Source organism: Pteropus vampyrus, unplaced genomic scaffold (genome assembly GCF_000151845.1).
Source record: "Pteropus vampyrus isolate Shadow unplaced genomic scaffold, Pvam_2.0 Scaffold11, whole genome shotgun sequence".
In the NCBI taxonomy this organism is placed as follows: domain Eukaryota; kingdom Metazoa; phylum Chordata; class Mammalia; order Chiroptera; family Pteropodidae; genus Pteropus; species Pteropus vampyrus.
The window spans coordinates 9,699,147-9,726,476 of NW_011888792.1; the positions used below are offsets into that span (position 1 = coordinate 9,699,147).

The 27,330-nt window shown below is 34.7% G+C and overlaps 1 long non-coding RNA gene across 1 annotated transcript in view; it reads left to right on the forward strand.

The window, feature by feature from the left end:
- The window catches only part of LOC111731607, a 130,000-nt gene that overhangs the window by 63,389 nt on the left and 39,281 nt on the right, over positions 1 to 27,330 (forward strand). The window contains exon 3 of the long non-coding RNA XR_002777220.1: positions 1,396 to 1,445. This is a non-coding gene — a long non-coding RNA (uncharacterized LOC111731607). The remainder of the gene's footprint in view (positions 1 to 1,395; positions 1,446 to 27,330) is intronic.

Genomic DNA, 27,330 nt, shown 5'->3' on the forward strand with positions numbered 1-27,330 from the left:
AGAAACTAGTTCTTTAGGAAGTTTAATTTTAGAAATTTTGAGTTTGAGGTGCTGTCAGAGTATCTAAATTTAGTCCCTTTGTTGGATCTTTTATTGCTGAGGATAAAAAGTCCATTCTATTACCAGAGAGTCCTGCTCTAAACCAGTCACCTACCTAAATTTCTCCAGTAAGATTCAGGAGACTGAAGAATCTGCAAGACAAATAAATTTTTCCTTGTTAACGTTAGTACTTCTCACACTAGAATGTTCGCAACTCATAATGGTTCTTTTCACTAGATCTTACCAAAGATGCCTTCCATGCTACCACCCAATACAATTATACAGTTACATAAATGGAATTGGAACTCTGGGAGAAGACAGGGTTAGAGAGAGAGAGAGATTGATTGATTTGGGAGTTATTTGCATGGGAGTAAGTGGGAAAGCAAGAGGGCAATAGATTTTCTGTGTATATGCTTTAGCAAGTTCTGGTTGGTGGCTGGCTATGTCTTTTAAGATCACAGTGTACTAGGGCACAGTGAGTCATTCTGTGCTGTTTTCTTCTTCAGTCCTACCCTGCAGTTGTCTCTAATCAACTTCCTCTTATTTCTAACCATTTTGCCAGTGTTCCTACCTAAGCATTTCTCCTGTCTCCACTAAGGTCAGAGAAAAGAGAAATAGGCTGGAATCACCATCTCATCAACAAATGTTTGTGGAGTTACTTGTATGTGCTTAGCATCATTCTAGGTGTTTCTATCCTATTATATGAGTGATTTTAATTATATAAAAAAGATTTACTTTAATAGGGCAATTGTTAAAAGTTAGAATGAATTATTGAGAGAGGTCATATATTCTAAACATAGAAGAAATGGTTAGGTTGGGTGCTGCCTGATAATTGATAGTGGAACACACAATCTTATATGTTCTTGGTATAATATGAATATATTTTTAATTATATTTGTTGTTGACATATGGGTCAAGTATTTTTTCCCACTCTTTTCCACATCTGTATAAACAGAGCCCTTATAATTGAGCTCGTGTTTCTTTTAATATATGACTACTTTGATATCTGCTATATTTTCCATACTGGCTTGTATATTGGCCAATGAAAGAGGAAATTCCATTCTTTTCCTTAAATCTGTTTTCTTTAAAGTTATTGTGGAAATAAAGTATATATTGGAGTCAGTTCTGAATCATGTTCTTTAAGTGAAAGTGCTAAATAATTTTCTTATATATAGCAGATATTATGCAAATGACATAACCTTTTTGAATGCATTAAATAGAGAAAATAGTGTTCTAATTCAACATGAGGTGTCTATTTTGTATAACTACAATATTTGCAATTTAAGGAATAGTGGTAGCTTAAGGTTCAGGCAGGAGGTCAGTGAAAGAGTAATATAATTTTCCTTTTTTCTGCAGATTTCTGTGAATAGACCAGAAGCCGACTTCTACAGGATATTTGGATGCAGGTGAGGCTTATTTGAAACAAATCTACTTTACAGTGCCACAGTCTTAACCTCTTTCCCCTGGAGCCCCAGCCTGTGAGTGCAGAGTTCTTACCTGTTTCCCCGCTAGTACTATCAGAAATTCCTACCCTAACCTTGGCCCTGCTTTAGCCTTTTTCCCTTGGTAGCTTTGATAGAAGTAGCAGAAGGACCTGATGTGTGCTTGACATGGGGGATATATTTTTGGGAAGTATTTTTCCTCTTAATCATCTCTGTTCTAACTACTCTTTCTAGGTGGAGCTTTACTCTAATTACAGTAAAAGCTAAATAATGTGAACTTCAGTCTAGGAACTTTTTAGTTCCAAATTTTTTGAGTTAGAGATAGTTGTTCAAATAATTTTCTTGCTTATTGGTACTTTTCATCTGCTTTTAGGTACACATCTAGTTAGTTAATTGATTAATCATCTAATTTCTACTGGCAGGATAATGGACAAGTAACAACATGTCTAAGCTTATTTTCCAATTTAAAAGTGGGCATAACCACACTTTAATTCTAGATTTGTTCTGAGAATTAAACAAACAAGATCATGCATAATGCCAAGAACACATATTTTATAAAAGAATCAGTTCAGTTCAGTTTGCCACCAGTAGTGTGATTCTGAATTTCAGAGTTTCGGGAATGGCTCAAAAAATTTTATATTAACTTACTATAATAGTAACACTTTTTTTTTTTTTTTTACAGCATAGTGGCCAGACATTTATTTAACTTATAAAGTGTTCCCCCTGATAAGTCTAGCACTCTCCCACACCATACAAAATTATTACAATATTATTGGTTATATTCCCTATGCTGCACTTTACATCCCTGCCAATTTGTACCTCTTGATCCCTTGACCTTTTTGACCCATCCCCCCAACCCTCCTCCCACCTGGCTACCATCGGTTTGCTCTCTATATCTGTGAGTTTGTTTCTGTTTTGTTTGTTAATTTATTATGTTTTTAAAATTCCAAATATAAATGAAATCATATGGTATTTGTCTTTCTCTGACTTATTTCACTTAGCATAATACTCTCTAGGTCTATCCATGTGTTGCATATGGTAATATTTTGTTCTTTTTTATGGCCTAGTACTATTCCATTGTATGTATGCACCACTTCTTTATCTAGTTGTCTATTGGTGGACACTTAGGTTGCTTCCATATCTTGGCTATTGTAAATAATGCTGCAATGAACATAGGGATACATATATCTTTTCAAATTAGTGTTTGGGATTTCTTTGGATAAATAGCCAGAATTGGGGTTGCTGGGTGATATGGTAGTTCTATTTTTAATTTTTTGAGAAACCTTCACACTGTTTTCCATAGTGGCTACACCACTTTACAGTTCCATGAGGGTTCTCTTTTCTCTACATCCTCACCAACACTTTTTTGTTGATTTTTTTGATGATAGCCAGTCTGACAGGTATGAGGTGATATCTTATTGTGGTTTTAATTTGCATCTTCTCATATGTCTATTGGCTATGTGTCTTCTTTTGAGATATGTCTATTCAGGTCCTCTGCCCATTTTTAATCAGAGTGTCTTTTTGGTGGTAAATTGTATGAGTTCCTTATATATTTTGGATATTAACCCCTTATGGGATTTATTATTGGCAAATATTGTCTCCTATTCAGTAAGTTGTCTTTTTGTTTTTTTGATGGTTTCCTCTGCTGAATGGCAACCACTTTTTGAGTGCTTATTATATGTGAGGCTCTGTCTTAAGCACTTAATATTAACCTTTTTTAATTATCATTATAGCACCAGGTGGCAAGTTTCATGATCTTTATTTTATAAAGCTTGGATAGAAGTAACTTGCCTAGTGATAGCCTGTTGAAGTCTGTTTGACACCAAGGTCTGTACTTCTAACTATACTAATACTACCTCCTTGTGACCATCTTCTAAATTCTGGTGCCATATTTTGAAAGTACAATACACAAACTTGAGCACTTATTCTTCAGTGATGATTTTGAGATTGACTGTGAGATGACAGATGTTACAATTGGAGTGGAAAAGGGTTATGGACTTGGAACTCTCTGATGGGGTATACCATGGATCAGGGCATCTAAGGGCAGCTTTTCTTCCTTTCTAGAACATTGGCTAAGAACTCGAGCTTTGGAATCATATATCTTGGGTTGTATTCCTACTCTACCACTTAGTAGCTTTGTGATCTAAGACTGGATCAGCTTTCTGAGCATCAGTTTCCTCATCATAAAATGGGGATAATATTGCACCATTTTATGAGTTAATACATGTAGATTTTTTAAAATAGTGGTTGACCCTTGGTAAGCTATTAAACATTGTTAGTATTTCTGTGCCCTTCACTTTATATCTCTCTTCAGGCTGTCTCCATGTGTGCATAGTTGCACTCTTGCTAAGGGATGCATAGATTTATTTAAAGATGTTGTGATGCCTGTTACTAGGATCATAACCTGCTTTTGCAGTTTTTAATAAAGGGAAAAGTTGACTATTACTCATAAATTTCTTCCATCTTCAGAAACAGTATTGCTCAATAATTCATGGGGTTAATAATCTTTTAAGTATTTAATTTGACTTCAAATTTATGAAATTGAAACCTGTTAAAACATCAGTGCTAACAAAAGCCAAATATATTGAGTGACCCAATTGACCTTATCTTTGGTCATAATTTCAGATTAGTAATAAAAGAGAATTTAAAATATGTAGCTATATACAATCTTTTTTTATTTTTGTGTGTGTTTTGTGAATGAGGTAGATGGTTAGACATCTTAGCCTTTTTGCCAAGCTCTAAGAAGAGTTAATAAAGTTATGTAAAATACATCAAACTCCTCAAGAGAGAAGTGTTATATTAATACCTGCCTCACAGTGATGTTACACTCAGACTTAATGATAGAAAGTTTACAAATTGCCTTGGTACTCCCAGTAACATCCTGATGAAGCATCATTTTGTTTTATTGCAAGGAGCTCTAAGTTACACAGAATGCAAGTTAAGGGTGAAATAATATCCCAGTCTTTATTTTACAATCAAAAGTACATAAAATAAAAAACATTTTCTTCAGTCGTGAATGATAATGTTGATCATTTATATATTTTCTCTCTCTATTACTTTTGGGAGAGGAGAATTATAATGCATAGTTTAATCGAGTACCCATCATTAAAGTATATAATGGCAGAAATAGCGATTGTAATACAGAGACCTTTAAGGACACTAGTATTCAAATATTTAAAAATTAAATTCCAGTTTTAAAGGAGTCAAACCCTTTTTTATATGATTACTATTAAGTTTGGCATTTTTGAGACATGTCTTAAATCGATACCTGTAATACTTACAAACATCAGTAGGGAGAATAGTATTGTAAACACATAGTCTTGCTGTAGGGTACATTTTAAATGTCTAAACACTAATCAATATAGAGAAATTAAGTATTGACTAAAATAGGTTTATAATAAGTAATTATTGGTTTGCTCTTTTAGAAATTAGACATTTTCACTTTGGGAATAAAGAGTAAATTTACTGTCATGAAATTAAAGTGTCTTTGACCTTTTTGTACAGCTTTCCTCTCTCTATGAAATGATTAGGTTTAAATATGATTGCACAGCTGTATTATGTTGCAAGCGTCAATTTTTAATTATTATAAGGTCAATGTTAGAACAAATGTGATTAGTACAGCACCTCAGTGCACTTATTTACTTTCCACTCAAAAACCACCCTGTGTTTACCAAAACCAATCTGAACCTCTCTATGCTGATATGATTAATTAGATTTATGCCAGATCTTTTTTTTTTCTTTCAGTGTTCTTCTTATGTATGTTATTTTGTTGATTCTTTTAGTTTTTAAAAATACAAATTGCTTTATTTATCTCTTCCCTTCATATAGGGACATTTATTTTTCTGTGTTCATGTACATGTGTCTCTATGTGTATAATCATGGATATCAATAACTTTACAATTCTCCTGCCTTTGTATAACATGATGTCTTAGTCAACTTGGGCTACTATAACAGATACCATAAACGGGGTGGCTTGAACAACAAACATTTGTTTTTTATAGTTCCAAAGGCTGGGAAGTCCAGGATCAAGGCAGATTCAGTGTCTGGTGGGAGCCCCGTTTCTGGTTTGCAGATGGCTATCTTCTGGTTATGTCCTCACCTGGACTTTCCTTATTGCATGAACATGAAGACACACAGAGTTCTTCCTCTTCTTCTAAGATATTAATTCTATTGTGAGGGTGTCCCCGTCATAACCTCATCTAAACATAATTACCTCCCACAGGCCCCAGCTCCAAATATTAGGATTAATTAATTTATGTGAAGCCTATCTAAAGAAAAGGAGTTTCACCAAGAGTAAGCTGATTCAAAGTGGTTTCGTGAGCCACTTATTCTCCTACTCTAGCTCCGTCACTGCCTTAGCCCTTACTACCTACATACCAAAATATTTATGAATAATGTAGCATAAACATGGCTAGAAAAATTCTTTTACTTTTAAGCAGGACATTATAAAAGCAAGCATGAAATGTGTTATAAATGAAAATTTTAGAAAGATCATGAATATATGATTTAATAGAACATTAAAAGTCACAGAAATATTGTTGATCAAGGTTCAAATCACTTTATTCTTCCTACTATGGAACTTGGTTAAAATCTTTTTGAACCAGGAAATGTCACTGTTTTTAGAGATCATACATCTGATATTTAACAAAGTAAGGGGAGAGAAGGTGATAGTGGGATGTTGGAGGTAGATATTTTTAGGTGGTAAGACAGGGCCTCCTGAAGTTTGTGACATGTGAATAGAGGCCTAGATGAACTATGGAACTAGCCATGTAACTACTTGGCAGAAGAACATTCTAGGCAGAGTGAATATCCCACTAACTCATCTCCCAAGGCCCACTCCAAAACCTTCCCCTTCGTCCAGGGCACTCCTCATACCCAAATACCTTCCATTTTTCCAGGCTCAGGGAAGTTATCCTTTTGCCTCAAGTAGAGCCATTTGTCGTCCATCCACCCTACTCTTCTCTCCAGATTCTATGGCTTCTCTAAGCAGAAGCATTTCCAAATGGAACCCTGTTAATTTTATACTTCAGCAAGAGAGTTTCCAGACTTCTGGGAGGCCAAGATTCATTTCCTCTTTGGTAGGTGGACGAGGACAGTATCTCTCATTCTTTTGGGTTTTCAAAGAAGCAAGAAAATACTCAAATGATTACTATTATAGATTATCTTGCCACGTTATGCCACATTATGATAAAATGTTTTGAAGTTTGATTGACTACAGTGTCTACCAAAGCCATAGAACCAAATATCAGCACTAATTAATTTATATGATTCAATCAGTGAATCAATCAGGTGATCTATTCAGGTATTTGAAAACGCCTGGAGTAGGTTTTCTATGATAAGTAGCTTTAGGTTAGAAGGTTGTGCATGGTCAACTTATGTAACTGTCTTTATTTATTTTTATTTTTTAATTTTTTTGAAAGCAGATTTATTTATTTATAAATTTGTTATTATTATTTTTTTGGTGACATTGGTTAACGAAATCCAATGTTTCAGGTGTACAATTTAACAGTAAGGCATATATATATTTACGTTGTGTGTTCACCTCCCATAGTTTAGATTTCTTTCTGTCATCACATATTTGACCCCTTTTACCCCATCTACCTCTCCCCTCCCCCCTCCCCTCTAGTAATCACTAGTCTAATGTCCATATCCATGAGTTTCTGTTTGTCTTGTTTGTTGCTTTTGATTTATATCCCACATATAAACGATATCATGTGGTTTTCAACTTTTTCTGTCTGGCTTATTTCGCTTAGCATGATTATCTCAAGGTCCATGCATGTTATCGCAAATGGCTGTATTTCATCTCTTCTTATGACTAAGTAATATTCCATTGTACATATGTACCACAGCTTCTTTATCCAGTCATCTATCCTAGGACAATTCCATTGCTTCCGTGTCCTGGCCACCGTGAATAATGCTGCTGTGAATGTCGGTGTGAAAATATCGTTTTGGATATGAGTTTTCAAGTCTTTGGGGGTAAATACCCAGTAGAGAGATTGCTGGATCATATGGTGGTGGATCAATTCTTAGTTTTTTGAGGAACCTCCATACTGTTTTCCATAGCGGCTATACCAATTTGCAGTCCTACCAGCAGTGTATATAACTGTCTTTAGCTGTGAGTGATAGAAAGCCCTGGCAAAAGTGACAAAATGCACAGTAGTATCAAACCACTCAGTTTCTCTGAGCCTCTATCTCTCATCTGCTCCTATCAGAAATGACTATCGTGAAGACTCAATAAACTAATGAGTGCGAAGTTGCTTTATAGTTATTATGTAAGAAGGTATTAGATAAGAATAACTGTTTAGAATTAGAAAAAAGTTTAATCTTGAATCTTGGTTCTGTTGCTTACTAGTTATGGCTAAGTTTCTTTGAATCTTGACATCTTCATTTGAAAATTCATTCAAAAAATATTTTAGTAGCTTACATAACTAGACACTGTGCTAACTATTAGAAAAGTATAACTATGATAAAAATACTCATGCACGCAAAAGTTTGTCTTGAGAAATAATTTATCTACAGCATCCAGTATGTTTGGTGAATAGTGGGTAGAAGTAATTATTATTAACATGTTAGTTCATACCTTTCCTTGAATTCTAGACTTTTGTATCAGACTTCTTATTTATTATTTCTGCTTGGATATAGTATAGATATTTCAAATATACCATGTCAAAAAAAACAAACTCTCAATATTTTTTTTGCCATCTTCCTTACCTCAGTAAGTAGTAAAGTCATACTTAATTTCTTAGGCCTAAAAATCTCTTAATCATCCTTCTCTCCCTGTTTCTTCTCACATGCTACCTCGAGTTTAGCTGACACACTCACTGAAGATCTTGTAAATAAAGAAACAGCAGCTTAGAGAGTTTAAGTAACATGTACAGGATCCCATATGTAGTAAAATAAGTAGAGACATCAGGATTCCAGCTCAAGTCTTCTGATTTCAAGTCCAGTGCTCTTTCTGTTTCACTATTATACATTTTATTTTACTATTTTGAGGTATCAGGGCATGAGTAAGATTTTCCTTTATCATCTTGGTTAATTAAATGAACTAGTGCTTGTTGATTTAACACTCATGTAATAATTATCATCTCTAACAAATACCAAAGTGTGTAAATGTAGCCAGAAAATTATAAAGTACCAAAGAAAACTATTTGGTTCTGGAAATCCCATCTCAATGGGAGGATAAAAGGAGATTTATATCATCGAGTAAATAGAACACTGATGGAAAGCAAATTTCATATGAGCAACACTTTGAGGTACTAGCCTAGAAAACTGATGGTATCCTTCAGAATCTGTTAAAAGCCATAACATAAGCAATAGAGGGAATTGAAAGTCTCTTCAAATATCTACTCTGTCTAGTTGTGAGGAAATCTCCTGGACAGTACGAATTGCAATTATTTTTTCCAAACAAAATGAACACTCTTCTCTGTTGCCAAACACAGCAGGTTAAGGGTTAGATGAAGAGAAAAAAACAAGGGAGAACCTATGTATACTGATTTAAAGAATGCTGAGTGTAACAGTTATTAATTGCAGTAAAAAGGTACTAATTAGACTTGCATTTGATGTTGAAAGCAGCAACCTTCACTGCGATTTCTCAAACACATTTTAAAATGAAAATATAGGGACTTAAGAAAGTGATTTGATTAAAACTCTTCACCTTCAACATTGGTAATTACCACACTAATTTTTTATTGCAGTCTCTTTGAATATTAGTTATACATTTAATTTTCTGATGCCTGTTATAGACACAGCTAACTCCTAGGAGTTGATATGGTAATACACTCATCATAGTAGAAATAAACATTGGTAGAAAAGTTGCTTCTTGCAGTCATGGAAATGTTAAATTGTTAAGTGTAATACACTTCTTTTTAATTTAAGCATTTAGAGTAAATATGTTACACATTAGCAGATTCTGATTCATGCATTTTGGAGTAGGTTATCTCTTATTACAGTCATAAAATAGGTGTCTGTTTTTCTAATTAAGTATTTTAACATAAACCTTGAATGTAATAAGGTAGTATTAAAAGATTATAGAAAGGTAACTCATAAGGTTGACCTTATGAGGATGATGAACCTGCCAAAGAAGCTAGTGCAGTTTTCAAGTCTTTTAAAAGTATGGTATAAAGAAAGAGGTGGTCATGCTGCTGTTGCCCTATTGGTGGGAGCACATATGGACTGTTGTCTTTATCCATGAGGACTGTAGCTTTGGTGGAAGAGGAGAAGAACCAGCATTGGGAGAGGATTTGAAACCATGCTAATGAAGCCAGTTCTGAAAGTCATGGGAATATTTAGTCTAGAGACAAAGACATAGATGTATTAGCTCTCCTTATTTTTTTTTTTCCCCAGAGAAAGAAGCATTGGTAAGCTGATGTGCTTGCTGTATTGGTTAGTAAATATTTAGAATTTCACCACTGCCTCTGTCTACACCATAATATTTTCCTCAAGTGTGTTGAAAGCCATTATAATGACTGAGTTTTTTTTTAAATAAAGGATATATTTTCCATAAAGAGCAGTAGGGATTGTGAATAATATACATAATATATATTTCTAGATATATATCCAGAAAATATTTGAAAAATGTATATTTCAGAAAAAATGTTTTTTTCATATATATTCCAAAAAGTACACTCATATTTTTATATTACTTCTTATATAAGTTGATAGTTATATAAGGAATCATGTATAAAACCTCAGTTGCCTGATGCTGTATTTTCAATTTATTTGAGGGATTTTTTTGATGTCTATGATGGCCTGACACCCTTGGCAGCTGTCTAGCTTACCCGCCCCTTAACTAAACTTTGGTTGGATAGCATGTTTATTGGAAAGATACATAATAAAAGCGAGTAGAGTTTAATGTCTGAGATATAAGACACTAAAGTTCATCCCAACCCTACAATACTCTAATAGGAAAGTCAAAAGGTAATTTGGTATTCAAGGATATACAAAACTATTCAGCTAACCAATTGATCTGTTTTTGTATTTGTCTCGAAATTAGAATACAGTGATTATAGCTACAGCCCAATTACCATAAAGAACAGTCAGTAAAATTCACACACTGTTCGCCTTCCTGTTGTACTGTCTCTCAAAAGATTAGTGTTCTTGATTATAGAATAACCAAATAAAATAACCAAATAAAATGATTGCATTTTTGACTTTTCAGGATAAAATTAAAAAAAAAAAATGAAGTTGATATCTAGAGTGGAGAACCAACATTTTTCTTTCATTACTAATGTTACTTGTAACCTCTGATTAAGACAGAAGCAGTTTGCTGAAGAGGCAGTTTGTGTGAAGTGTAAACTGAGGGTGGTTTATACATTTGCAGATTGGATTTTGCCACTAGTCACATTTTATTTTAAACCATTTAACCATGAAAGCTATACACACATATACATCTGCATATATGTATATTAATCAGTTGCTCCTTATAAAATGTTTCAATCAAATTCAAGGGATAAGTAGTATGCGCATTTTTTTTTCTTTTGTCTCTTAGTGACTGTGGATTTGCTGTGGTTCACTCCTACTTTTTGCCAGCCTGATGTAACTGTTCTACAAGGGGGCTGCCCTGTGACCTTGACTTTGTTAATGTAGGAATCTCACTAGCTCAGCTCTGTAAAATAATTCTGCTTGAAAACTTAGTCATAGTCCATGCTAATTATCCAGGAGCTAAACATCAAGTTTGTGATTTAGGCTTATTTGCTCTTTACTGCCATTCAGTAGGGAAATAATGAAATATTAGAGATAAACTTACAGAGAAGGAAATGACATCTTTATGCAGAAAACTATAACATCTGTTGAAGTCCATTAACCAGTCTGAAAGATAATATGCTCTTGGTTGGGAAGACTCAATGACACAAAATGTCGATAATGGCAAACCAATACATACATTTGATGTAATTCTAACTGGAATCTCAGTATTTTTAAATATATTGGATAAAATGGTACTGACTTTTTGAATACAAAAGAATGAACCACAAAAGTAGCCAAGAAGGTTAGGAAATGATGAATAGTGAGAATAAATTTGTTTCAATATATATTAAAACATTAATCCATTACTAATAAACACTATGATATTGGAAGAGTAAAATAGAGAGCTCAAGCCAGTATATGAGAGATTTAATATATGGCAATTTTGGAGGAGGATACATGTTTCATTTCATAAATAGTGTTAATACAACTGGGTGTTCATTTTGAAGAAAGTAAAAATGGGCTCTTAATTTCTTTTATCATATACAAGATACAAATTCCAACATGAGTAGGGGTTTATATATTATGAATTTATTGAAAAAAGTTATTAACTATCTTTTATTAGTTGAGTTGGAGAGATCTTCAAAAAATAAAGATAAACCATGAGAAACTATACCAACCACCCTTCTTGCCCCGCAACAAAGTGAAAGCCACAGAAAACTTTATTCGAGGTTTCTTATACCGGTTAACTTGATGGAGATGTGGTAACTTATAGAATGGTAAAAGGAAGTCAAGGAAAACAAACACATTATGAAAGGAAGGGAGATAGGAGAGAAGGAAGGAGGGAAGGAAGGAACGAAGGAGGGAAGGAAAGAAAGAAGGAAGAAAGAAAATTCTCAATGAAAAATACCTTGAAAGATGTAGAAATGTGTGTGTATACATATGCATAAAGAGAACAATGAGACAGTGGTCACTAAAGTGTTAACAGTGGATGTTGCAGTGCTGTGAAATTTCTAATAATGTTTGCTCTCATTATGCTTTTCTGTATTGATTAAATTTCATTTAAACAAACATTTATAATTATATAAATAGAATAATAACTGATGAAGTTACTCTGACTAGAGGGCAGTCAGGCCTGAGGAGTAAGAAGAGATTAAGGGAAAGATTTTACACGTGCACAAGAAGGTAGTAGGTTACTACATAATATAAGAACTGTTAATAGTTTTGTCTTCATAACAATAATTGACATGTTAAGAAAACTCACAATTTGTTATAGAATATGAAGCTTTTATTTATTTTCTTTTAATTTTTGCAGTGTTTGTAGAAAAAGAGGGATAAGCTTATAAGAAAGGGAGGAACATCATTTTTGCTACTTCTGTAAATGTGGTGGTTTTGTACTGTATCAGCTAAGCTTTGTCTGTTTCTCACTTTTCCTTATATGGTTCTGGGTTAGAGTTGCCACAACAGAAATGTGAATAAGATTTGGGGGTAAAAGTGAAACAGCATACACTCTGATATATGTACCTAATGAACTTATGAATCTGGTGAGTAGATTTACACATTGCCAGGTAGTTTTTTTAGTGCTGGTGCGAAAATAAAATGAGAAGAGAGATATGGACTCAAGAAGCAACTGTTCTGCATAAAATTTAGAGAAATCAAAGGAACAGTTTTGAGAAAAATTAGAGGAAATATAAGGAAGTTAGGATTTTCTGTGTTAAAAAAAAGTTTCTCTTCTTTAGTCTCCTAAAAAAAATTCTCCTAGTCAATGATGCCATCAGAGTAAAGATCAAATTCAGTATGGTAAAGATCTCAAGAGTCTGCCTGTAAGACCTTTTGTTGTAACCTGAAAAAATGTAAAAGTATGCTTAACAGGACTTCTAAGAATATTTGGGTATGCCCTTTCTGCTAAAAATAGAGCCCCTGAAGACTCTTGACTAGACAAAACAAAACTTCCAAGTATCTTAAGGGCATTGTCCCACAGGACATTAATGCTTAGGCCAAGTATTTTTTTTTTTTTTGGAAGAAATTGGGATGTGACTTTTGTTGAATGGAATGGATTACAATTAGACACACAGGAAGCCCACAAGTTTTAAAAGGAATTATAGAAACTTGGAATGCAAGGAATACGATAGTACAAAATGATAAGAAGTTTTTGTTTCCCTAACCTGCAGAAAGCAAGCTGAAAAAAACTAATTACAAGGATGACTTGTCTAATGGGGAAAGAGGGTTGACTCAGAGAGCAGAACTAAGATCTCAGAGGTAGCAGCCCAAAGCGCCAATGAATCATTCTTAGGAAACAGGACTGTGCCATAACAAATAATTGGTGACATATGTTTGAATGGATTTCAGAACTGTTGTGGACCTGCTGTGTGCTTTTATTTTGTCTCTGTGAAGAGGAATATCTATTTCAGTTATCTTATGCCTTCTCACCATTGTGTGATGTGGATGTGACAGATAATTTGTCTCTTCAGTTAATAGGAACTATACTTGAAGAACTAAACCTGAGCTTATTAAATATCCATCCACCAGTCCAGTGGCATGCCTCTCCCAGCTCTCCTTGCCCTCCTGTATGGGTCCAGTTAGCCAACCAACAATTTATATATCAAGCTTCAGCCCATGGGTCAAATCCAGGCTCAGTACTTGTGCCAAATTTGAATCTGCATTAACCTGGTGAACACCACTCATCCCACCCTGGTGACTCCTGGAGACACTGCATCACTCAGCTCAAATACTGTCCAAGGCTCTTTCAGCAGCTGAGTTTTACAGGCAGCTGGCAAGAGGTGGCAGGCCTTGGGGTGCCATGTATCAATTGCTGAGCTGCCCAGCTGCTGGTGGCAGTTGGCTTTGGTTCAGCGAGGCCTAGCCCACATGCCTCCAGATCCAGCACAGGCAGTTACCAACTGCAGATCACTTAGTAACTCCTACCAGGTAGTCCCAGGCCAGTCACAGGTAGCAGTTGACCTTGGCCTGTACTAGAGCCCCTCCCAAGAGGCCCCAGAATCAACACAGCCAGTAGCTAGCTTCAGACCACATCAGAGCACCAGCTTATAGCCACACAAGTGGCACACCCAGAAGGTGGTTTTGGCAAGCACCAGAGCCTGCTGGGATGAATCCTGCTCTGTGAGGTCAGCCCCACACAGTAACTTATATGTTATAGTCATTGCTGACCCTCACAGCTAGTCAGCCTGAGGGTCAGTCCCACCCACTGACATGCCAACAGCAATCAAAGCTCAACTACAACAAGAGGACACAAAACCCACATAAGGGACACACTTGGAACATCTGGCTCAGGTGATGAGGGAGACTGTGCCCCACAGGATACCTATTCCATAAAACTATCTGATGAGACTGAGAGACATAGAGGATCTACCTAATACATAGAAACAAGCAGAGAGAGGCAGCCAAAATGAAGAGAAAAGAAACATGTCCCAAATAAGCTCACATTCCTTGGCTAGCTAAATAAACAGGAGAAAACAGGACATGACAGGAGAAAACTCCAAAGAAATAACTAAATGAAACAGAGGCAAGCAATCTACCAGCTTCAGAGTTCAAAACACTAGTTATAAAGATGTTCAGAGAACTTAGTGAAAACTTCAGCAGAGATAGTAAGCATAATAAAAGACATAAAAACCATAAAAAAAGAAATAAAGAATACAATAACCGAAATAAATACATTAGACGGAATCAATAGCAGATTAGATGAAGCAGAGAATCAAATCAGCAACTCTGATTATAAGGTGGCAGAAAAAACACCCACAGAAACAGCGAAAAGAAAAAAATAAAAAAATTACATGTCCCAAATAAACTCACATTCCTTGGCTAGCTAAATAAACAGGAGAAAACAGGACATGACAGGAGAAAACTCCAAAGAAATAACTAAATGAAACAGAGGCAAGCAATCTACCAGCTTCAGAGTTCAAAACACTAGTTATAAAGATGTTCAGAGAACTTAGTGAAAACTTCAGCAGAGATAGTTAGGGGAACTTAGGGGACAACGTCAAGTGTAACAATATTTGCATTGTAGAGGCACCAGAAGGAAAAGAGAGAAAGCATAAGATTGAGAAACTATTTGAAGAACTAATGATGGAAAACTTTCTGAACCTGATCAAGAAAGTAGACATACAAGTCTAGGAAATGCAGAGTCCCAAACAAGATAAACCCAAACAGGCCCACACTAAGACACATAATAATTAATATAACGAAGGTTAAAGAAAAAGAGAATCTTAAAAGCAGCAAGAGAAAGACAGCTGGTTATCTACAAGGGAGCTCTCATAAGACTGTCAACTGATTTCTTAACAGAAATTTTGCAGGCCAGAAGGGATTGGTACAAAATATTCAAAGTGATGAAAAAAAAGGACCTACAACCAAGACTATTCAACCCATCAAGGCTATCAATTAAATTGAAGGTGAGATAAGAAAAAGCTAAAAGCTAAAGGATTCATCATCACCAAACTGGTATTGCAAGAAATGTTAAATGGACTTCTTTAAGAAGAAGAAAGGGTAGGAGATAATAAATATGAACAATAAAATGGCATTAACTATGTACCTATCAATATCACTTTAAATGTAAATGAATTAAATGCGCTAATCAAAATATATATGATAGCCAAATAGATAAAAAAACAAGACCCATACATATGCTGTCTACAAGAGACCCACTTCAGATCGAGAAACACAGAAACACACACAGACTGAAAGTAAAGGGATGGAAAAAGATATTTTATGCAAATAGAAATGATAAAAAAGCTAGGGTAGCAATACTTATCAGACAAAATAGACTTTAAAACAAAGGCTATAATAAGAGGCAAAGAAGGACATTATATAATGATAAAGGGATCAATCTAACAAGATGACATAACCCTAGTAAACATTTATGCAACCAATATAGCACCTAAATATATAAAGAAAATGTTGACTGACATAACGAGAGAGATTGACAGTAATATAGTCATAGTAGGGGACTTTACACCCTACTGGACAGATCTTCCAGACAGAAAATCAACAAACAGTAGTTTTAAATAACACATTAGAACAAACAGATTTGTTTCATATTTTTAGAGCATTTCACCCCAAAGAAGGAAAAAAAATATGTATCTCAAGTGCAAATGGAACAATTTCCAAGGTAGACCACATGTTAGTGACAAAACAAGTCTCAGTAAATTTAAGAAGATTGAAATTATATCAAGCATCTTCTTTGATCACAGTGGTATGAAACAAAAAATCAATTGCAAGCAAGGAACTGAAAAACACACAAACACATGGCTAAATAACATGCTACTAAACAACAAATGGGTTAACAACGAGATCAGGGAAGAAATAAAAAATGACCTTGAGACAAATAAATATGAAACACAAAGACCCAAAATCTATGGGATACAGCAAAAGGAGTACTAAGAGGGAAATTTTTAGCAGTATAGGCCTATGTTAAGAAAGAAGAAAAATCTCAAATAAGCCATTCAACTGAAAAAAGAACAACAAACAAAGCCCAAAGTGAGTAGAGGAAGGGAATAATAAAAATCAGAGCAGAAATAAATGAGTCTGAAAAAAAAGCCCAAAACAAAATATCAATGACCAAGAGGTTATCCTTGGAAAGATAAAATTGATAAACCTTTAACTACACTTATCAAGAAGGGAGTGGACCCAATTAAATAAAATCAGAAATAAAAGATGATGACAACTGACACCCCAGAAATACAAAGGATTATAAGAAAATACTATGAACAATTATATGTCAACAAATTGATCAATCTGGAAGAAATGGGTAAATTCCCAGAAACATGTACTCTTTTAAGAATGAATCAAGAAGAAACAGAAAATCTGAACAGATCAATTACTACTAATGAAATTGAAGCAGAAATAAAAAAAAAACTGCCGACAAACTAAGTCTTAGACTCAATGGATTCTCAGGTGAATTTTATCAAATATTCAAAGAAGAATAAATACCTGTTCTTCTCAAACTATTCCAAAAAATTCAAGAGGATGGGAGGCTCCCAACCTCATTTTATGAGGCCATCATTACTCTGATTCTAAAACCAGACATAGACATTACCAAAAAGAGAAAATTATAGGCTGATATCCCTGATGAACATAGATCCAAAAATTCTCCAAAAAAAATGTTAGCGAACTGAATTCAGTAATACATTGAAAAGATCATACAGCATGACCAACTGGGATTTATTCCAGGGATGGAGGTTTGGTTCAATATCTACAAATTAATTAAGGTGATACACCATATAAACAGAATGTAGTATAAAAATTATGTGGTCATATCACTAGATGCAGAAAAAAACCATTTGACAAAATTCGGCATTCATTTATGATAAAAACTCTCAGCAAAGTGAGAATAGAGGGAGAATACCTCGACATCAAAAAGACCATCTTTGACTAATCCACATCCAACATCACACTTAATAGGGAAAATATAAAAGTGTTTTCCTTAAGATCAGGAACAAGAGAAGGATGTTCATTCATCACTTTTATTCAACATAGTATTACAACTCCTAGGTGTATGGCAGTCAGACAAGAAAAAGAGATAAAAGGCATCCAAATTTGAAAGGAAGAAATAAAGCTGTCATTATTTGCAGATGAGATGCTACTATATATAGAGAACACTAAAGAGTCCACCAAAAAACTGATAGAACTGTTAATGAATTTAGTAAAGTAGCAGGATACAAAATTAATATTCAGAAATCAGTTTGATTTTTATTCACCAATAATGAACCATCGGAAAGAGAAATTATGAAAACAATCCTATTTAGAATTTCATCAAAAACAATAAAATACCTAGGAATAAATTTAACCAAGGAGGTAACAGACCTGTACTCAGAAAGTTATGAAACATTGAAGAAAGAAATTGAAGAAGATACAAATAAATGGAAGGAAATATGCTCATGGATAGGTAGAACTGACATCATTAAAATGTCCATACTACTTAAAGCAATCTGTAGATTCAGTGTAATCCCTATTAAGAGACCAATGACATTTTTTTTTTTTTACAGAATTAGAGCAAATAATTCTAAAATTAATATGGATCCACAAAAGTCCATGAATAGCCACTGCATTCTTGAGAAAGAAGAACAATGTTGGAGTTATCATGTTACCTGATATCAAACCTATACTACAAGGCTTTGGTACTAGCATAAAAAGAGACACATAGATCAAAGGAACAGAAAAGAGAGCCCAGACATATATCCACACCTAAACAGTCAATCTATGACAAAGGAAGCAAGAATGTACAATGGGGTAAAGACAGTGTCTCTATAAATGGTGTTGGGAAAACTGGACAGGTACATGAAAAAAAATGAAACTAGACCACCTCCTTATACCATATACAAGAATAAACTCAAAATGGATTAAAGACTTAAATGTAAGACCTGAAACCGTAGAACTCTTATAAGACAACATTTGGGTAAGCTCTCTACCATTGCTCTTAATAATACTTTTTTTCTGATATATCTCCTCAGGCAAGAGAAATAAAAAAAAAAATAAACAAATGGGACTACATCAAAGTAAAAAGTTTTTGCACATCAAAGGAAACCATAACAAAATTAAAAGACAATGGGAGAAGGTAATTCCCAATCATATGTCCCATAAGGGGTTAATTATCCAAAATTGATAAAGAACTCATACAACTTAACACCAAAAATAAAAAAAATCCAATTAAAAATGGGCAGAGGACTTGAATAGATGTTTCTCCAAAGAGGACATATGGATGGCCAATAGACATATGAAAAGATGCAGATGCTTAATGTCATTAACCATCAGAGGAATGCAAATTAAAACCACAATGAGGCATCACTTCACACCTGTCAGAATGACTAACAAAAAAATCAACAAACGACAGGTGTTGGTGAGGATGTGGAGAAAAGGGAACCCTTGTGTACTGTTGGTGGGATTGGAAATTGATACAGCCACTATTGAAAACAGTATGGAAGTTCTTCAAAAAATTAAAAATAGAACTGCCTTATGACCCAGCAATTCTACTTCTGAGTATTTATCTTAAGAAATCCAAAACACTAATTTGAAAAGACATATGCACAGCACCCCTATGTTCATTGCAGCATTATTTACAATAGCCAGGAAATGGAAGCAGCCCAATTGCCCATCAAGAAATGATTGGATAAAAAAGTAGTACATATATACAATGTAATATTACTCAGCTATAAAAAATAATGAAATCTCACTATTTGTGACAATGTGGATAGACTTAGAGAGTATTATGCTAAATAAAATAAGTCAGACGGAGAAAGACAAATACCACATGATGTCACTTAAATGTGGTATAAAGAACAAAATAAAGGGACAAACAAAACAGAAACAGACTTATAGATACAGAGAAGAAACTGTTGCCAGATGGGAGGGAAGTTGGGGGGCTGGGTAAAAAGGTGAAGGGATTAAGAAGTACAAAGTAGTAGTTACAGAATAGTCACAGGTGTATAAAGTACAGATTAGGGAATATAGTCAATAATGTAGTAACTATATGGTGCCAGCTGGGTACTATACTTATCTGGGGAATCACTTTATAAATTAATTATATAAATGCCTAACCACTATACTGTATACCTAAAACTAATATACAGTTATATTGAATACCAACTGTAATTGAAAAATAAAAAGCTTGAACTCAAAAAAAAAAAAAGAGCATATCTGCACCTGGACTTAATTAAGTGATATGATATGATCAAGCTTGAGCCTGATGACATAGTGGTTTGAGGATGTTGGGAGTCTTGGGAGAATGAGTGGGATGGGAATGAATTTTGGTGGCTAAAGGGTAGGCTGTGGTAGATAGTAAAAGATTGCTTTTATGAATTCTGGTCTTTACACATGGTTCTACTTGTGTTAAGGGGTGGAGTTTAATTTCTTTCCCCTTGAATATTGGTTGACCTTAGTGACTTGCTTGACTAATAGAATGTGGTGAAAGTGATCTTATGGGACTTCTGAGGCTGGGTAATAAAAAGCTTAACTTCTGCCTTGTTCTGTTGAAATGCTTACCTATGAGACATTCCCCGTTAGAAATTAGAGGCTGCTGCTGTTAGAACCCCAAGCAACACAGGCCACTTGTAGGCACTGCAATTGAATCTCTGAGCTCCCTCTCAGAGCCAGCATACTTGCTATCTTGGATGAGCAGCCTAATCGAGCCTTAGCCATTTTCTTACTCCCTTGTATGAAAGAACCCAGTAAGTGTCACCCAGCAGAGCTCAGTCAATCCACAGAACATCTAATAAATTGCCTTAAGCCATTAGATTCTATGATGATTTGTTGCACAGCAAATAGATTACCAAAAACAATAACCATTTTTTTTTTTATTCACACTGGCACACTTCTTTTAGCTTCACATGGGGTAACTTACTTTGACTTTTTCTAGCATTCTACAAGCAAATCTTTCATCTAGTCTCCACTGCAAAATTCTAAATAAAATTCACCCACTCTGTTCTTGAGTAATTAACTTGTTTCTGACTCTCTCATCTGCACTTGATATAATTTGTTTCATGTTAACTTGTACTTAGTTACATTTTGTTTTCAAAGGTCCTTAATACACTCTTCAGTGGTATATCCTCTGCATTTTCTGTTCAGTTGTAGATTTCTCAAGCAAGACTCAATCTCTTATTTCTCCCCTCACCCCAACAACCTTCACAGTCCTCAAGTTTATATTGATTACTCAATAATTTTAACTATCTAAATATTTTCTAAAATGCCTTTTAGAATAGGGGATGATTTTTTACACAATCAGTCCTAGCTTAGTATCAACTATTAATCACCACCTGAAATTTTCTGTTTTATACTACATTAATGGTTTGAAATCCAGGGACTTAGTTATCTTGAGTTGTCATTAACCCATTTTCCTTTCCCTGCCTAATCCCGTCTTGACTTGGCCTATATACTAGTTTTCCTCATTCTCTATTCCCATGGTCCTGGAGTTTTCCCTTTCTTATGTCAAGCTTTTTCCTGTCTTAAGTCTTTGGCATTCCTTCAACCCAAAGTTCTCTGCCATGGCTCCTTTGTATCTTTCTGCTCTCAGCTTAAATGACGCATCCTCAGAAATTTTTTCGGGCCATCTACTCCAAAGTAGCAATGAACTCCACTCCTGTCTCTGTCCTTTTGCTTGACTTTATTTTCTTCATAGCCTTCATCACTACATGGAATTATCCTCCTTACTTGTTTGTTTATTCTGTGCTCCCCTTAATCTTGTTTGTTCTCTTTTTTTACTAGTGTGTGAGGTCTAAGAGGGAAGAATTCTATTTTTTGGGGAGAGGGGTCGTTTATTTCAGTTTTTTCCTTCAGAGTATGGCAGATGGCCTGGTGCATATTAGGTACTCAAAAAATATTTGTTGAATGAATGAATAAATTCTTATATTCCTTTACCTGTAAGCATAGGGTAGGCCTTGGGGAACCAGCTCAACCAGGAGCTCTTGATTCTGCCCATTGGGAACTGCAGTGACAGCATCTGACCTAGTCAGTGGGAGCAATAACATGAGGAAGGATCAACTTTAATAAGTTTGGAAGAAGCTCAACTCATTATTCTGAGGTTAAATTAAAATATTGAAATCTTAGATTTCTTATTAGTATTTTGTGTTAAAACTGTTTATGTTTCTGTAAGCCAGAATTGGGATAACTGGATGTCAAAATGAGAATTTTTATTTTTAATTATTTTTAGTACTTTGCCAGTTGGAACAAGTTTTAAAATTTTAAAAATGCTTTTATTAGCTTAAATTATAGGCAGGCTATTTGCTTTTCTCTTATTTAAATATATGTGGCAGCTTAAACAATGGAATCAATTGTTAATTTATTCGGTGACATATAAGTAATATTCTTTTTAGTTGTTTAAGATTATAGATTCCAGAGCAAATACATGATTTTCAAGATTCTACATGGGGAGTTGCCTGTAATAAATTTGGAAAATTTTATTTTTAAGGAACATATAGGTTGAGACTTCTTGAACTCACCCATATTTTATTTTCTCTTTCTGGGAACACAGGAGGATAATATTTTCTCCTAACCTTGCAGTTGGGAAGAGCCATGTAACTAGTTCTGGCCAATGGGCTATGAGCACAAGAGACATGCAATTTAGTTATGTAATCGCTGACTGGGGACCTGCAATTCTCTTTGCCTTCCACGGTGTCTCAGGAGGCTACATATTCCAGATGGAGCCTCTATAAACCGGGCTCCCTCAGTGACTGTCTTATGACTTATGTGGAGTATGTAGTGTGAGTCCCTGAGCCACTGAGTCCCTAAATGACTGTCTGTGGACCTATTTGGAGTATGCAGCATGAACAAAAAGTTACAGTGTTTGGCCAGTGAGATTTTGTGGTTGGTTTTTACTGCACTGTAGCCAATCTTAAATGCATAATATCACTGACAAATGGGAACTGGGCTTGATTTTTATTAGCTTATCTCTAGTAGAAAACATTTATTAATATTTAAGGAATCACTTTAGCTTATCTTGCAATTAAAAAAAAAAACAAAGAAATTTGTACATTGTATGTCCAAATTTGGTAAAGGGGAATACTTTGTGTGTTTCTGATTTTTCTTGACAGTATTGAAGGAAAAATTATGTACAAAGTTCCTGGTTATAGTATTACAGATGTCTTAATCATTTGTGAATGTAGAGGGAAGAGCTCTAGGTCTTTTGTGGTTTTAATTCACAAAAACCATCTTTTATTTCCACTTAAAAGTAGCTGCAGCTACTATCACTTATAATACCTTTTCAACCTTCATTGTGCCATGGAAATGAACATTTTATTACCACAAATTATTCTTGTTTGCTAATTCCAAAGATGTCCAAAAGCAAGAACAGCCTCCTGAGCTGTTAGACTTTGGAAGAGAATAGTAAATCAACGGGTAGGTAGGACCATATATCATATTAAACACAGGGAATTCACCACAAAATCATTACACTAAAAAGCGACAATTTTGATTGATTAAAATGGTATGGGCTGGATAGTGTTAAATCACAGTGAGTGATATGACATTGTAATTTTACATAGCATATTTCTGCCAAGACAATGAAGGGAAAAGGCATTGTCATCAGATGATAACAGACAATAAGAAGAATCCTGATGGTAGATTTATTACCTGGTTTAGATTTAGAAAGAAATAATTCTTGCCCTGTTCCACTTATCAAATGACTGTAAATTCAGTGATGATGTAAAATTCTAAGGCAGAGCCACTTATAGGTTTGACAAAGTACCAGCTATAAAGTATTTATTGTTCTCAGTGGTTCTGCCTTACACACTTAAATATTTATCAGAAACATAAGCCCCTTTGATAAATGTTTCTGATCTTTGTGGCTAGATTTTTTTTTTTTTTTTAAGATTTAGATTTTTCATCAGAAACTAGGTCTATATTTTTGCTATGTTAATAACCAAGCTCATAATTTGAAAAGGCAATATGTGAGTTATTTTATTTCTTTAAACTTCTGCTTTTAAGGGTGAAATTTTTAAAGTAGTATTCTTAGCATAGAAATTAGGTCTTCCTTATTTTGCCATTGCTATAAAGGTGACCCAGCCAAAATTTCTGAATTTCATCCTTATGTATATACCAGATGAAATTTAAGTTAGTGATGGTCTAGGTACAGTCTGAGGAAATGTATGGTGTCCTAATTATTTTAGGTGATTGTTTTAATGCCTATCTTTGTATCCTGTTTTTGAATGACACAGGCATAGGTGGTTCCTTACCCTGGGCACAGGGGAGTTCTTGCTTGGGTGCACAGCTGATTGGACCAAGGCAGCACTTGAGTTGAAGGCAGCACTATACTGGCCAGTGATCTGTGGGGTGGCCTGTCAAGGCATGAGAGGCCTGGGAAACAGGATACTCCATACAGGAGGTAGCAGACTGGACCTGGTTAGATCTTCTTAAGGCATTCAGATGTGAGACACGCAAATGATAAAGCAACTCAGAAGCACAGAGACTCACAAAAAGAAATTTCTTAGTTGTCTCCATAAGGTTGCCAGTGACATCACATGCAAAAGCCAAAGGCTGAGGGAAGAGGAACAGAGGCACTGAGTAGTAGCAAGAGAAGTAGAAATTATAGAAGCTAAAGTAGGAAGTAGTGGAACCATTAGGTAGTTGAGACTTGACATTAAGGAGGAATAAGTGTGGACTAGGTTGCTAGAATGAAGGTGTTGAGATGATTTTTTGTTATTCAATTCCCTGGATATCTGTATAGCAGACTAACTTTAACTATACTAAATTGGGCTTCTCACTCTTCCTCCAAGTTCAAAATGTCTAATGTATAATGAATTCATAGAGTTTCAGTTCTACAAGAGAACTTAGAGGCATCTTGTCAAAGTGTTTTTCTGTTTATTTTTATTACGGAGAATTTCAGTGCCAAATCAGATAAACAGCAAATCCTCTTGTTTTACTTTACCACCTGATCATATTCTGTAACATAAGCTTCTCAAGGTGACAAACATATCTTCTGGCTGCGGTACAAAGTAGGAGCTCAATAAATGCTTTTTGAATAGTGATTTATAGCAAAATCTTGTGGCACTTGATAGATTAGATTTGCTTGCAGAACTGGTTAATTCTAAACAGTTAAAACAAGGAATGTGGAAAAAAAAAAAAAAGAAAAGACTCTTATCCAATGCTCCCCAACCTATTTTGTTAGTGCTTTCTCTTCTGCATGCCACACATGCACACATTTATACACACACTCAAATAAAGGAGTTATTAGTCTTGTAAACTGATGAAGGAGGTATTATATCTAACAAAAGGCCAGCATTTCGGGTTCAAAATTGCATGGGCAATGGGGCACTGACAGCATCCAACCAATTTACAGTTAGCTCTCCATAATTGCTTAGATTAATGGATTAAAAATGAAAAAGGTGTTATGTTTGGAACATTTTCTGATTCAAGGATAAGAAAGGTTAGTATGAAGCTAAATTCTTTGACCCTGTAATAATTTACATGGAACTTTCATTGTCATTTTCTTGAAGGTCAAAGGCTGAAGCTTATTTTGAATAAATCAAACCTTAAAAGAAGTCTCTGGGAAATATTACATGTCTGTTGAGCAGACTGTTTCAAAGAAGGAGAACAATTAGTTGAATTTAGGGACATTTCTTCAATTTTAGCCGTGTCTGTGAAAGAACAACAGTAAGAGCTGTCAAAGTTACATTGGCCACTCAATATTATCTTAATTTTCAATTTTATTTTCCCTTGGTATATATATTTTTCAAAACCAGAATAAATAATTTTCTAAAATAAGATATATCAAAGAAAGAATGCTATTTCTAATCTTCATCTGATTTTATCTTAAGAGTTAAAAAAAACACATCCTTAATTTTGTACTAATTCTGAATTGTAGTCTGTATCGGAGGGTTGGGTTCCTTTTGCTAAGAAAGTTTCCTCATCTAGATTTCCTACCAAAAGACTTCTAAGAATTGTGATAATTTATGAGACATTATTAAGAGACTGAGCTTAGCAAAGAGAGAAACCCAACAATTTCTATATTGCTCTACCTTGGAGGAATGGAAGTATTTTAGGTCAAGGGCACATGCAAGGGCAAATTCTGACCATTCACAAAATAACTTTACTCACAGTGCTAGATGGGGTTGTTTGGATTCTGACAGAGCAGTCTTTCTCTTAATTTTCAAACAAAATAAATCCAAAGAAGGAAAAGTCAAGAAAAGTTTGGTGTCTTTATTTGTATGAAATGAAAGAAAGAAAAATAAAGGTTTGATGAAAATCCTATAAATAAGTGAATCATGTACTGAGTACAAAAAACCATTTCAGATATTGAGATATATTTGCTGAAGGAGACCTTAAAATTGTCTTCCCAGTGGCACAGAATTGCTAACCATTGTAAGGGAAGTCCTAAGCTCTCCCGAGGAGATAAATAAGATCATCTTAATATCCTCATAATTCTTTATGAGCCAGACCTTTGTTTTAGGAATTAGTTCTAAAGGACCCAGAGGACTTTGGCTATCCTAACTTCATAGAAGTTTAGAATTTGAATGGTTCTTTCTTATGCAGTAAATTCTCATTCTGCATTAGCAAAGTAAATTTTCACCTTCCTTGATCTAGGGTTGTTCTTGAACCTTGAGAGACTGACTTATAATGAAATGTTTAGAGCAATGAAATGCCATGTAAATCTCTTTGAGTGAGAGTTAGTATTCACACAAAGGTGTGGACTATGATTATAGACTTGCTACAGGTCCATCAGGCAGCAGTATGAGGGCAAATAGGATTGGCGAATATTGAAATTCTAACTATGAAGTGGTCCTTTGATTGGCTACTCAATTGTGGATGCTTGTATCTATTAATTATTACTTTTTAAAATTGACGTTCTTTTCAAACTTTATTTTTATTTTTATTATTTATTATTATTTATGCCTACAGCACCTGGTCTTCCTAGGTGGTCTCCCATCCAAATACTAACCAGGCTTGACCCTGCTTAGCTTCCGAGATCAGACATCAGGCTTGTTTAGGGTGGCATGGCCGTAGACCATGGACCGTGGCTTCACGGGGGCACGAACCCAGGACATTCTGTGTGTAAAGCAGGTGTGCTAATTGCTACACTATGGAACCACGTCCAAATTTTATATTTGTTATCACATGTCTATTCTTTCTATTTATCTATCCATTTTTTGATGCATTTCAAAATAAATTACAGACAATAATCAGTACTCTTGACCCCCTAAGCACTTCAATATAATAAACACTCAAATTTAGCTGTTTGAGTTTTTGAGGTAAAATTTATATACAGTTAAATTCTTGAGTCTTAAGTCTGCAATTTGATGATCTTGGTAAATGTATGCCCCTGTGTAACCCAAACCACTTCCCATCACCCAGAAAGTTCCCTTGTGTGCCTTTGCAAGTCAATCTCTGCTCCCAACACCACTCTTTTGATGTTTTTTTTTTTTTGAACAGATTAGTTTTGCTGTTCTAGAATTTTATATAAATGGAATCATTCATATCTGCACTTTCTGTAAAATTTTCACTGAGCATGGATTTGAGATCCATCCATATCATTACGAGTATCAGTAGTTCATTTCTTTTTATTGCTTCAAATGCAATGACTACAATTTATCTGTTCACCTCTGTTCAGTTTTTTGACTATTATGAGTGAAGTCACTGCAAGTTTTTGTGTGGCCATGTTTTCATTTCTCTAGGGTACATATTTTAGAATAGAATTGCTGGTCATAGCATAGGTGCATATTTAGTTTTGTAT